Raw genomic sequence first — 13,162 nt, forward strand, 5'->3', positions numbered from 1 at the left:
TTTCCTTCCTCCCTTCGCGCTTCTTCTCCCCGCGCAGCACAGATTCTTACCTAAGGGTGCCGGGAGTGACTGTTTCACTGGACTGTTCCTAAGTCCAGACTTGCCCTGGGGGGAGGGGGGGATAAGCAGAGGAGGAGAGGTGGGAGGGAGGAGGAGGGAAAGGAAGGATAGTGGGCAGCGGGAGGAGAGGTGAGGAGCAATGGCGGGGGGGGGGGGGGGAAGAACTAAAGGTGAGGGGGGAGGACTAGAGGGGAGGTGGGAGTGGGATAGGACAGCGGGTGCAGTGATGGGGGAGGACTGGAGGGAAGGAAGAAGAGGGGCAGTGGGAGGGGGAATCTCCTCCTCTTCTTCCTCCTCCCTCTTCTCCCCCTCCCCCTCGGGCCCGCCCCCGGCTCCCAGCCCCGCCCCCAGCCCGGCGCTGACGTCAGCCGCGGCCCGCCCCTCATTGTCAGTCCCGTGGAGCTGGGGCTGCCGGCCGCCCGGAGGAGCCCAGCGCGGGGAGCCTCCGCAGCGCGGGCGGGCCGGGCCGGGGCCGGGGCCGGGGCCGGGGCCGCAGCCGCCCAGGTGAGAATGGGGGCCCTGGGGAGGGCGCGGGAGCCCGAGGCAGAGCTCGGCAGGGGCCTCCGGCGAGGGCGGACGGCCCGGGACCCGGGCACCGAGCCCGGGCAGAAGGAGTCCGGGCGGGCGCGCGGGCGCGTGGGGCGCCGAGGGCTCCGAGCCTCCCGCGCGGGGGCGGCCCGAGGCCGCGGGGCTGCGGCCACCTGAGCAGGAGCTCGGGGCTGACAGTCCGGGCGGAGAGCGAGGCGGAAGGCTGAGTGGGGGGCGAGAGTCCCCTGGAGCCGTAGGGAGGGAGGGGGCGTCCGGGGGGTGCGAGCGTGCGAGGGAGTGTGTGAGTGTGTGAGTGTGTGAGTGACAGGCTGCGGAGGTGGAAGGGGCCGGCGTGGTGGGGTTGATCATCCCAGAAAAGAGATTGATTGGGAGGAGACTCCAAGGAGAAATCTGGAGAAGGTGAAAAGCCGAGGAGAGCTGGGGGAGGGGGAGAAGCTGAGCCGAGGAGGTGAGAATCTGAGCCGAGGAGGGGACATTCTGCGGTGAGGAAGGGACAGTCTGAGGTGGAGGGGCACAATCGGAGAAGTAAGGAGGGGGGAGAATGCTGAAGGGAGAGACAGGGAGGGGGAATGGACAATCTGAGAAGTTAGGAGAGGTGAGGAGGGAGCAATCCGAGGTAAGGAGGGGAAGAATCAGTGGAGTGGTAGTTCTGTGTAAGGAGTAAAAATCCGAGGAGCGTTAGTGGAAAAGTGGGAGTGGGCAGCAGGGAAAGCAGGAGTTTGGGGCGGGAAAATGAAGCCAAAAGGGTTTGAGGACACGGTGGTGTTGGGGTCCCCGATCGTGTAGAGGGGGCTGTGCGGGGAGGAGGGGTGAACCCTCAGAGGAAGGAAGTGATCATACAGGAAGAGCCCGGGAGATCGAGGAGGGGAGGGGAGAGTTTGGGAACGGGGAAGGGACAGGAACAGGAATTGGGGGTGGGAAGGAGGCCTGGCGGGTCCGAAGAGAATCCCTACTCCCCGCCCTGGGAGGGGGTGAGGGGAGGTCAGAGGGAAAGGAAGGGAAGGGAATCGAAGGGAGTGGAGTGGAGTGAAGTTCTGTGGTTGTAGCTGGAGCAGCAGCAGCAGCAGCAGTGGCGGCAACAGCAGCAGCAGCAGCAGTGGCAGCAGCAGCAGCAGCTGTCTGCCCTGCCTGCTGTCCCAGGCGATGCTGGTTTCGGCTTAGACCAATGGGCTGAGAAGGAATTTGAGGCATTTGCTTTGTTTAAGTTGCCAGTAGACAGTCCTTAAAACTAATTAATGATGGAATCTGAAAGGAAATGCGGAGAGAGCTCGGGGAAGGGGCTAATTACCAAGCCGGGCGCCTGGGGAGGAGGCCATGCCTGTATTGGGGGAGCACCGCCCCCTCTCCCCCCGCCCCCCCAGCCCCGAGTCACATTAAACTTTTCCGCAGAGTGTGCGGCTTGTCTGCCTGCCTGCCTCCTGCTTGCCTCCCTCCTCCCTCCTCCCTCCATCCCTCCCTCCTTCCCTCCCTCAGCTTCTCCGAGGAGATCAGTGCCGATCTCGCCACAGAAACGCAGAGGGTAATCATGGCTTCCAGAAGTACAGCCATGAACTGTGGTTTTGAGAGTGAGTGTCCTTTTCCAGAGAAGGGAGGGAGTTTTCAGGGAGTCTCATGTCCTTGGGACTGAGGATTCCAGGTCATGGGCCCCTCTTAACAGTCACCCTGGTATCTTGCGCTCCTGGTTAATTGCTTGGGTATGCAAGCTGGACATTGAGCTTTCCCTTCCTCACCTCAGACCCTTTCCTAAAGCCCCGGGATTCCTAATGCCCCGGGAGCAGGGTTACGTATTGTCTCTGCAATGCCCAAGCTGGTTCTCACACTCTTGGGGTAGACATCCCCAAAGAGGAAGCGTCCTAGACTAGAGACTAGATCTACTGACCTGCCATGCTAGTCCCACCTCCCCTGACTCACTCAGTGACCTTGGGGGAAGGGACTTCTGTAGTCTTATCTGACAATTGAGGATAATGCTCCCAGGCCCTCCCAACCTCGTGGGAATGTTATGAGGGGCGGTGTCTCTCTGAGGTATATTTCTTACCAATGGATTGCTGCTCAGTTCTAATTAGCTGGCCTCGTATCCAGAACTTGGGGACATTCAATTTCTCCGATGAATTTTCTCTCCGCTTGACTGCAGTGGATCATGGAGTAGTACATCTACGAGGAACCTTAGAGAGTCCCACTCTCATTTTTTGTTGTGGCTGAGTCGTTTCAGTAGCGTCCAAGTCTTCCTGACCTCATTTGGGGTTTTCTTGGCAGAGATACTGGAGTGGTTTGCCATTTCCTTCTCCAGCTCATTTGACAGATGAGGAAATTGAGGCAAACAAGGTTAAGTGACTTTCCGTAAGGTCACCCAAGTGTCCAAGACTAGATTTGAACCTCAGGTCTTCCTGACTCTAGGCCAGGCACTCTTTATTCTGCCTCCTAACTGCCTCTCTCATTTTACAGAATAGGAAACTGAGGTCCTGGAGGGTGGGGAGGGGAAGTGACTGGTCCAGTTTCACACAGCTAACTAATGTCAGAGGTTGGAACTCTGCCTCTCACAGATGCACTGATCTTCTCACTGCACTATTTTCTGTGGGCAACATGAGCTGTCATACTTTGCAAACACACCTCTCCATCACCCCTTTGTGGGAGTGGAGTGTTTTGAATGGCTAAGTGAAGTAACCAAGTAGAAAATTCTTCTGTCAGAAATAATTATTTTGATTAGAATTTCCCCTCAGGGCAGATATGTTTTTGATCACTTTTGTTTTGTGGAATTTTCCAAGTTTCTAAAATTAAACTATTTTCCTAAACATTGTAAGAAAATATTTTTGAGCAAACTGTGAATAGTTTGTTAGGGGAGGGGTCAGTGAGAAGTTGGGGCCATGGGTAAACCCGCAAAAATCTTAAGTTTGCTGAGTTTTCACTTTTTCAAACACTTTTCACTTTTCTCATTTAGAATATGTTTGTATATACCTCTGATTATCCCTATTAAGCTCTTTGAAGGTAGGGAACATGTTTTTATCATTTTCCCCTCCCCCAGTGACTAGTATATTGCACATAGTAGTCACTTAACAAACATTTGTTGAATAAATGAATGAACAATTTTTCCTAGAATTATAGGATGTTAGAACTGCCAAGTACCTTAGAAGGAGGGAGGAAATAAACATTTATTAGTCACATAATATGTGCCAGGCTTAAATACTCTAGCCACATAATGAGAAGACAGGACTCATTGGAAAAGACCCTGATGTTGGGAAAGATTGAAGGCAAAAGGAAAAGGGCCCAGCAGAGGAGGAGATGGATGGAGAGTGTCATGGATGTAACCAATATGAGCTTGGACAGACTTTGGGAGATAGTGGAGGGCAGAAGGACCTAGTGTGCTATGGTTCATGAGGTCAGGGAGAGTCGAACCTGACCAAATGACTGAACAACAACCTGTGCCAGGGACTGTGCTAATTGTTTTTTTGTGTTTTTTTTTTTTACAAATATGATTATCTCATTTGATCCAAGATATTATCTAGTTAAGTATTATCATTTTACAGATGAGAAAACAGAGGCCCATGGACAGGAATTGACTTGCTCAAGGTCACACAGCTAGGAAGTCCCTGAGCCAAGATTTCAACCTTCTCCCCCTGACTCTAGGACTTTTCCTGCTACACTTAAGCTTTATTATTTTTTGTAGACTCTGTGTGTGCATTTGACCTAACTTTCTTTAGGTCCTGGAAGTTAACTTTTCCCCATTATTTTGACCTAACTAAAAAAGCACTCTCTGGAAATAAAGTGACCTGGATTCTAGTGTTGGCTCCACTTTTGAGAAACACCGAGACAGGGCAGTCACCTAAAGTCACTCCTTAGAAAAGGGGACTATGTACAGATACCATTGTCCCACCACAGTGGTGTCAGAATCTACAAAACAAGCATTTATGAGGTGCCTGCTATGTTTTGGTGTCATAGAATTAGGTCTGGAAGGGATTTGGGAGGGCCTATGCCCAGGACTGCATGAAAAACCCGCCCCCACAGAACTTACATCCTGCTGGGGGGAACTCCACCAGAAATTTTTGTTGTTGTTGAGGTCTTGATGGTTGCGAGTTTGGGGCTTTATAGGCAACATAGAAAATGGATGGAAGTACATAGTAGGCCCTTTATAAAATGGCTGGTATAGGGGCAGCTAGGTGGTGCAGTGGATAGAGCACCGACCCTGGAGTCAGGAGTACCTGAGTTCAAATCTGGCCTCAGATACATAACACTTACTAGCTGTGTGACCTGGGCAAGTCACTTAACCCCAACTGCCTCACTTAAAAAAAAAATGGCTGGTGATACTGGTGGTATTCCACAGATGAAAACCTTGAGAAGAACTTGAGAGTTTCTCTTGAAGTTTTTTCGAGCAGCCTGGGGGTGTGGGTCTGTGGCTGTGGGGAAAAAGGTGGCTTCAGATTAGCTTTCCTCACTCGCAGAAGCCCTCTCTGATATTTAGCAACAGAAAGTGAATATTTTTTCATGTTATATACCTTTGGGAGCTCTTAAGGCAGCTCAAAAAAGAGAAGATACATGGCCGGGTCAAGATGTAGATGTATCCTGCCAATCCTTAACCAACAGTAATGGTCCAACGTTAACTTTTCCTAATAAACTTTGACTTGAATTTTTAACATGTTTTGTTTGGGTGGAAGTGATTTTATTTCGTGTGTGTGTTTGGGAGTAGGGATGTTGGGCTTTTTGCTGGTGCCAGAGACTTTGGTGAAATTTATAATTAGAAATTACTCCACTGTCCGTGTGTGTGTGTGTGTGTGAGTGAGAGAGAGAGAGAGAGAGAGAGAGAGAGAGAGAGAGAGAGAGAGAGAGAGAGAGAGAGAGAGAGAGAGAGAGATGGATGGGGGAAGAGGGGAAAAGAGGAAGAGTGAACTAAAATGACATGGTGAAGGCTAGAGAATAATAGTTGCTCACATTTCTAGATTGTACTTTAAGGTTTACAAAGCACTTTATAATAACTGGTGAAGTAGGCAGTGAAAGTACATTATCCCCATTTTATAGATGTGGAAACTAAGGCTCAAAGGAGTGAGTTAAGTGATTTATATGCCTGTGGTTGCACAGATAGAAAGTGTCAGAGCCAGGACTCAAAAGGTTTTCTTAATCTCTTGAGTCATAAGTCCAGTGCTCTATCCCACATTTCTTCCTCTAGAGGAAGGGTGTCTGGTGATGTCTAGGGATCTCTTCTCAGAACAAGGTTTTCAAATGCATATGATAAAATACATGGGATTACAAATGGGAACCAATTATGTATACATATACATATATATATATAAATATAGGACACATATGCTAATATGTGACTAATATAGAACATCAACATGACATAAATATGTAGTATTAGTATTAATAAACAAAAGTACTATTAACATAATATATTAAACAATATGATGCTTTATCACATATTAAAATATAAAAACATTTTTCATGACCCCTTAGTTAAGAACCCCTGCTCTAGAAAGATTCACTACCTAATTTTAGATTTCAAATTAAAGGTGGTATAATGAAGTGAGGGACCAGGAGAATTGGATGAGGAGGGTTGCTGGAGCTCACAGGTAGGGTGTAAGGCAAGGAGAAAAAGACTGGGGCTCCTGGAACATCGGGGGCAGGAGCAATTACTCAGGATGCTGTTAAAATTGATCAGAATGCTGGGTGTTGATATATTTCCTTTATGAAATGTTAGCCCCTGGAGGACAGAGGCTGATATTTATATGTTGGGCTTTATGATAAGGGGCTTGTAGCTATTCTTAGACTATTCCTAAACCTTGATATTTAACCCTTAGCTACTAACATCTCATAAATGCAGTACTTCAGCTAAAAAAAAAAACCCCAAATCTCTAACAGCTTTGTTTTCTGTCAAAACTTGAGGTCTTTTTTTTTCTTCCTCTGATAATTCCTTTGGTCTTTGATCCATCGCTAGACTTGCTACATCCCCCTTCTTGCTTTTTTTTCCCCCAGATGAATCTCTAAAATCCCTGTGTTTACCTCTTTCTATTCCCACTCCCCATAATTTGTCACTTTATTTCCTAGTTCAGTGCTCAATAATACCAACTCACACTTGGACGGGTTTATGCCTACACATTTCTTTCCTCAGAATCACTGTTACAAGTATTGCTATTGCCACCTTTAAAATAGGAAATCAGTCTGAGAGAAGACATGTGACTTATCCATAGACATACACCTAGCAATTTGGTACTCAAACCCAAGCTTTCTCCTCTCTTTATACCATTGCTTTTCAACTACTTTGAAGCCCCCACATAGAAGTCAGGTCTTAGGTTGTAGCTGCAAGGTCTGTGGGAAACTTCAGTTAATGAGCCAAACAGAGAATTCAGAGGCACCATTCCTCTCTCTCTTCCACGCTGCCCCACCCAGAATACCACCCCAACTTTTGAAAAACTTTCAGACACCATTGCTTTCTCACTTCCCAAGAAACCTGCAGAATTTCCCTGTTGCCCAACAGACCTGCACATATCACTTACTTTTTGTAAATGCCTATCTGACATTTACTATGATGACATCCCCCTCTCCATCAGTTATTTTACTGCTTTAGTATCTTAAGCTTCTGTCATCTCACTGGTGGTGGAGCAGATATTTGTTCTGGTTGAGAAAAACACATCCTGCACAAGGTGGTCTACTGCTCTGGACTTAGGCAGGCTGTTTCTTTTTGTTTTGTTTTGGCAGGGCAGTGAGAGTTAAGTGACTTGCCCAGGGTCATACAGTCAAGTGTCTGAGGTTGGATTTGAACTCAGGTCCTCCTGAATCCAGGGCCTGTGCTGTATCCACTGTGCCACCTAGCTGCTCCTAGCCAGGCTGTTTCTTGAACAGCCTCCATTTTATCTCACTCTATAGAGAGGCCAGGGCTCCCCTTATATGGCCTTTGAGAAGTCATCAGGGGGCAGCTAGGTGGTGCAGTGGATAAAGTACCAGCCATGGATTCAGGAGTACCTGAGTTCAAATCCAGCCTCAGATACTTAACACTTACTAGCTGTGTGACCCTGGGCAAGTCACTTAACCCCAATTGCCTTACCAAAAAAGAGAGAGAGAGAGAGAGAGAGAGAGAGAGAGAGAGAGAGAGAGAGAGAGAGAGAAGTCATCAGGAAGCATTAGGCTCCAGTGAGTAAGGAACTTAGCAGAAGGTCCTTTGTTCCTATTACCTTCTGTATAAAATCCAAACAACTTAGTCTGGCATTCAAGGACTCTTACAATCTGCTCCTGCCTGGCTCTGATTGGTCACCAACCTTCAGTGTCGACCAGGCCTGTTCACTTATTATTCCCTGAACGTGCCTCACATTTGCCTGTCATCCCCTTTATCTTCTTACTTTCCCCACTGTGGTTGCCCAAAGCTGCACTAGCCTTTAAAATTCTACCCATCCTTCTAGATCATTGAGCCTTCTCTCACCACCCAGCTCATAATTGTCTCTCTTCTCCAGATTCTTACAGGCATTTATTTATTGCCCTTTGTGTCTATTGCTCATTTGATACATCCTTAACTGATTTTTTTTCACATGCCTATGTCTTATCCCTCCAAGGAGATTTTAATTTTCATAATAGTAGGACCTGGTTTCTCTTATATCCATCAGCATCTTCTTGAATGTACCGGGTGCTTATAAATGTTTTTTAACTTTGATCATTTCCCTAAGACATCATCTTAAATTGACATTTACACAGTACTTTCAATTTTGCTAAATGCCTTAGAGACTTTGTATCTCATTTGAACCTCAAAATAATTCTGTGGTCTAGGTGAGCACAGATGTTATATGTTATTATCCCTATGTTGCAGGTCAAGAAACTGAGGCTGATTGAATTTAAGTGACTAGCCCATGGTCAGATAGCTAATCAGTCTCAGAGGTATTCTAACATAGGAGTTTTAGTTCAAATGTTCAGTTTCTACATGAACACTTAGTTTTTGTTACTTGATACCGGATTAAGTAGATACAATTTGTATTACAAAGTAATTTCCAGAGGGGGGGGGAGGGAGGGAGAGAGAGAAAGAGGGAGGGAGGGAGAGAGAGAGAGAGGGGAAGAGAGGAAGAGTGAGAGAGGGAGAGGGGGAGAGAGAGAGAGAGGAAGAGAGAGAGAGGGAGAGGGGGAGAGAGAGAGAGGAAGAGAGAGATAGGGAGACAGGGAGATGGAGAGGGGGAGGGGGACAGGGAGAGATAGGTAATTACTGGGAGGAATCAGAGAAGGGAATAGGACAGCACCTGAGCTGTGATCTAAGGCAGGGCTTCTTAAACTTTTTATTTTTTGACCCCTTTTTGCCCCAGAAAATTTTATTCGACCTCAGGTATATGGGTATACAAAATAGGTATACATAACCTTTTATTGCTGACAAAATTTTCGCAACCCCTACATTCTGAAATGTGATCCCATATGGAGTGTTGACCCATTGTTTAAGAAGCTAGGATCTAAGGGAAGCTAGAGGTTTGACTAGACAGAGGTTAAGAGAGAATGAGGACATTGAGGACATGAGAAATTCCATATATAAAGGCCCAGAGGTAGAGTGTTATATATAAGGGTAGGGGATGGTAGGGCAACAGCTAACAAGTCAGTTTGGAAGAGGATACATGATGGGGGATAATACGAAATCATTCTGAAAAGGTAGAGGGGAGCCAAATTATGCAGGCTTTTTAAAATGCCATGCTGTGGACTCTGTATTTTACTCAAGGCAATAGGGAGCCACTGATTAGTGATGGGCTGGCAGTTAAAATGATGGCTGGAGCTGTATTTTAAGAATATCATTTCAGCTTGTGGCAAGGAAAAGACTGCAAGTTTCTTAACCTTTCTGGGCCTCCTTTTCTTTATCTTTAAAAGGAAGAGCTTGGCTTAACTTAGTATTTTTAATCTTTTTGTGTGTGTGTCTTGGACCCTTTGGGCAGTCTGATGAAGCTGGTGGCCCTCATCTGCAAATAATGTTTTTTTTTATTTTCTTTTTTTTAGTGAGGCAATTGGGGTTAAGTGACTTGCCCAGGGTCACACAGCTAGTAAGTGTTAAGTGTCTGAGGCCGGATTTGAACTCAGGTCCTCCTGACTCCAGGGCCAGTGCTCTATCCACTGCGCCACCTAGCTGCCCCCAAATAATGTTTTTTTAAAAAAATAATTGAAAGTCATGCTAAATTATGGTTAGAGTAACTTGGTGAAAATAAAGATAATACATGTTTTTTCCCATCCAGATTCACAGATCCTCTGAAATCTAGTGGTCCTGGGGCTCCAGGTTAGACTCCCCCCCCCCTGGCCTGTAGGATCTCTAAGGTCCCATCTCCCTTGATGATTACCAAGCTGTTCTCTAAACTAGTCGAGTGTTTTTGTTCTTGCTGTATCCCCTTTCCTTGGGATGCCCATTCTCCTCTTGAGGAGATGCTGCTGGTCTTTGAAGGATCAGTTGACTTTCTGTCTCTTCCATGAAACCTGTCCTACCCTCTCCCTCTCTTCCCGACTCACCCCAAGCACCAGTGGTCTTTGTGTCACCCACCTTGGTGGTTTCAGCTGTGTACTGGTGAAGCCCACAGATGCTCCTACAGAATTCTGTTATTAACAGCATGCTACCTCTGCAAAGCGCCTTCTTGGACAATAAATAAATACATGCTTGTTTGAGTTATTAATGCTTTCACTGTGGAGCCCTGGGCTAGAAGAGGTGTGAGGTGGGGGGGGCGGGATGGGGAGGGGGAGAGCTGAGTTAGCTTCTTCAGCAAAACGTACTTTATTTTGATGACAACCATAAAAACCTGGAAGCCAGTTAAGTCTATTTAAAGCTACCAAGACCAACCAGTAAACTTGGTAGTTTATGCTTTCCTGGTCCTATGGTAGATTTTTATTAAAATCTTAGTTTACTTAATTTGAATCATCAGTTAGAAGACCCAATTGAATAATTTTTCTTTTAAAATTAAATTTCTATTTTAACATGCCTTTGTATACTGAGATAAATGTAGGTTTACTTATTAAGCATTAAAAAGACTATTTACATATATAACCTGTATTAGATTACTTGCTGTCTTGGGGAGGGAGGGGAGGGAGGGAGAAAAATTTGAAACTAGAAATCTTATAAAAACAAATGTTGAAAAATACCTCTACATGTAACTGGAAAATAATAAAATACTTTCATAATTAGAAAAAAATACTGGACTCAAAAGCAATGGTTCATCATTTTAATCACTCCCCCCAATTTTCCCATTAATTTTGTAGTTTCATCAGGAAATTGGTGACTTGGTTATTTTATTTATTGAAGCTAACACTAGTGGTTATTGAGCAATAGGCATATAAATTCTTCAGTTCATTGGAACAAGCTTGGTGAGGATTAAGTTCATAGATCTAGGGCCAGAAAGGACTTCACAGGCTATCTAGTTCAACCTCCTGGTTTTTACAGGTGAGGAAACTGAGGCCCAGGGAGGTTGTGAACTTGTGTTCTCTGCGCTAAAGGACATAGGCTTGGGTAACTAACCACTTATTTGTCAAGGATGTTAGATGCTTGACATCTAAACTTGAGGAACTTGAGCTCCCTCCTAGCTTGAAGATTCCAGAATTCTATTCTTGAAGGTTTCAGGAAAAATTGTACTTTTTACTAAAATAAGCATGTGTATTTTTTTTTCATTTTAAACTAGATTTAAGTAATGTGAAGTGTTTTATACACTATATCAAAAGGAGAAACAGGAGCAAAATTCATGTTTAATTAGAATGCATTCAACTTAGAAAACTATTTTATTCCTTAAAGAATTACAAAGAATTATTAGTGTTGGAAGGGCTTTTAGCAATCATCTAATCTCATTTTATAGTTGAGGAAACTGAGGTCTACAGAAGTGAGATGATTTGCTTAACGTCACAAGAAAGGTGAGTTTTCTTCCCTTCTTGATTTTCACAGTTTTTCCACTTGGAATGAAGACTCGAGTCTTCATTCAATTATTTGTTGAAGTTCCCTGATTTCCAGGTTGACTGAATTTTAAAACTCATCTCGGAAATGTTTTTTCTTGAGTGATTGGTACTCAATACTGAAATTGATTAATGAATGGTGTTAATGGGAGTCCATAAACATTTATTAAGTACCTTCCATGTGTAAGTACTGGTGATATAGTTGATAACTGAGATAATTCAGAGATAATTGTTGGACATTCATATTGTAACCAACCCTTCTTCAGAGAGACCCTGGTGTGGAGGGTTGAGAGTATCGCAAAATAGTGTGTTACCTATCACCTGCTTCATTTCTTTCCTCTCATAGTAGAGAAAACCACAAGAGTCCCAGACTTTTAGTCGAAAGAGATTTCAGAGGTCATCTCGTCCAACCTGTTCTTGCATAGTATTCTCTTTTACATGACATCCTTGGCAAGTAGTCATGTAGATTCTGCTGAAGATATTCAGTGAAGGGGAACCCACCAGCACCTGAGATAGACAATATAGGAAGAAAACTCACCTGCTCCCCTTTCCTTCCTGTCACTTTTTTTTCTTTTCCCCACTTCATCCCACTTGCCCATCCAAATCTTCCATTTGCAGACTAAACATCTTTAGTTCCTTCCACCAGGCCTCCTATGGTGTGTTTTCTAGTCTCTTCTCCATTGTAGTTGTCTCCCCCTGCTCTGGATATACTAAAATAGGTCAATATCCTTCTTTTTTCTTTTTTTTTTTTTAGTGAGGCAATTGGGGTTAAGTGACTTGCCCAGGGCCACACAGCTAGTAAGTGTTAAGTGTCTGAGACTGGATTTGAACTCAGGTACTCCTGACTCCAGGGCCAGTGCTCTATCCACTGCGCCACCTAGCTGCCCCCAATGTCCTTCTTAATTGTCTTTTTCAGAATATGGATTCTCATCTTTCTGCTCTATTAGCTCATCAAAATAATTAAAAACCTTTTACATTATGACAACAAGAATAAGCTATGGATATCATACCTTTATTAGAGGCCCTACATAGAATGTCTCTTTTCTGAAATCGAGAAAGATATTTTCCAAGGAAATGAGTTATATCCACTCTGATTCAATCTAGATCCCACATATTCTGACTCTCATATTCCTTTAGAGGAACTGAATCCTTGGAAAAGTTACTTATCCTCCGCTGGGTCTCACTTTTCTCATCTCTAAAGTGAGAGATTTGGATTCTGTTTTCTTCCAGCTCTGGATTGGCGATCCTGCTATGATATCATGGTTTTATCCCATCTGAGGTATGACCTATTTACTAAACTTTTCTTACAAGATGAAGCACATATTCTCTCATCCCAGAGAGGCAGAGAGTGATATACTTTTTTTTCTGGGTAATTTAATCATTTTATTAATAATGCCAGTATCTTAATAAAAGGATAGTCATTTGGCCCTCTCTCAGACCAAAGACCAAGTGATATATACTCTTGAATCCGTGATACCTTTTAAAGTCATTTTCCTATAGATGTTCTTTTAGCACAGAACATTTCAGCAGAAGTAAAACTGAAATTACAAAAACAGAACTTTGCATTTCCTCCATCCTGCCTGGCCACATTGGCTTAGAAGTCTCTGGCACTTCTGCTGCTCAAGAAACAGAATCTTTGTGAAAGGCTCATGAGTATTGGAATTGGCCCCACTGGAATCACATAATGGTG

General features: G+C 44.8%; 1 protein-coding gene across 5 annotated transcripts in view; it reads left to right on the top strand.

The window, feature by feature from the left end:
• The first annotated feature begins 478 nt into the window (after positions 1 to 478).
• Positions 479 to 13,162, top strand: part of LUZP1 (leucine zipper protein 1) — a 100,753-nt gene continuing 88,069 nt past the window's right edge. For all 5 annotated transcript variants that reach the window (XM_043995070.1, XM_043995068.1, XM_043995071.1 and 2 more), the window contains exon 1: positions 479 to 564. The gene's annotated coding sequence lies outside the window, so the exon portion shown is untranslated. The remainder of the gene's footprint in view (positions 565 to 13,162) is intronic.

Source organism: Dromiciops gliroides, chromosome 3, assembly GCF_019393635.1.
Source record: "Dromiciops gliroides isolate mDroGli1 chromosome 3, mDroGli1.pri, whole genome shotgun sequence".
NCBI classification, from domain to species: domain Eukaryota; kingdom Metazoa; phylum Chordata; class Mammalia; order Microbiotheria; family Microbiotheriidae; genus Dromiciops; species Dromiciops gliroides.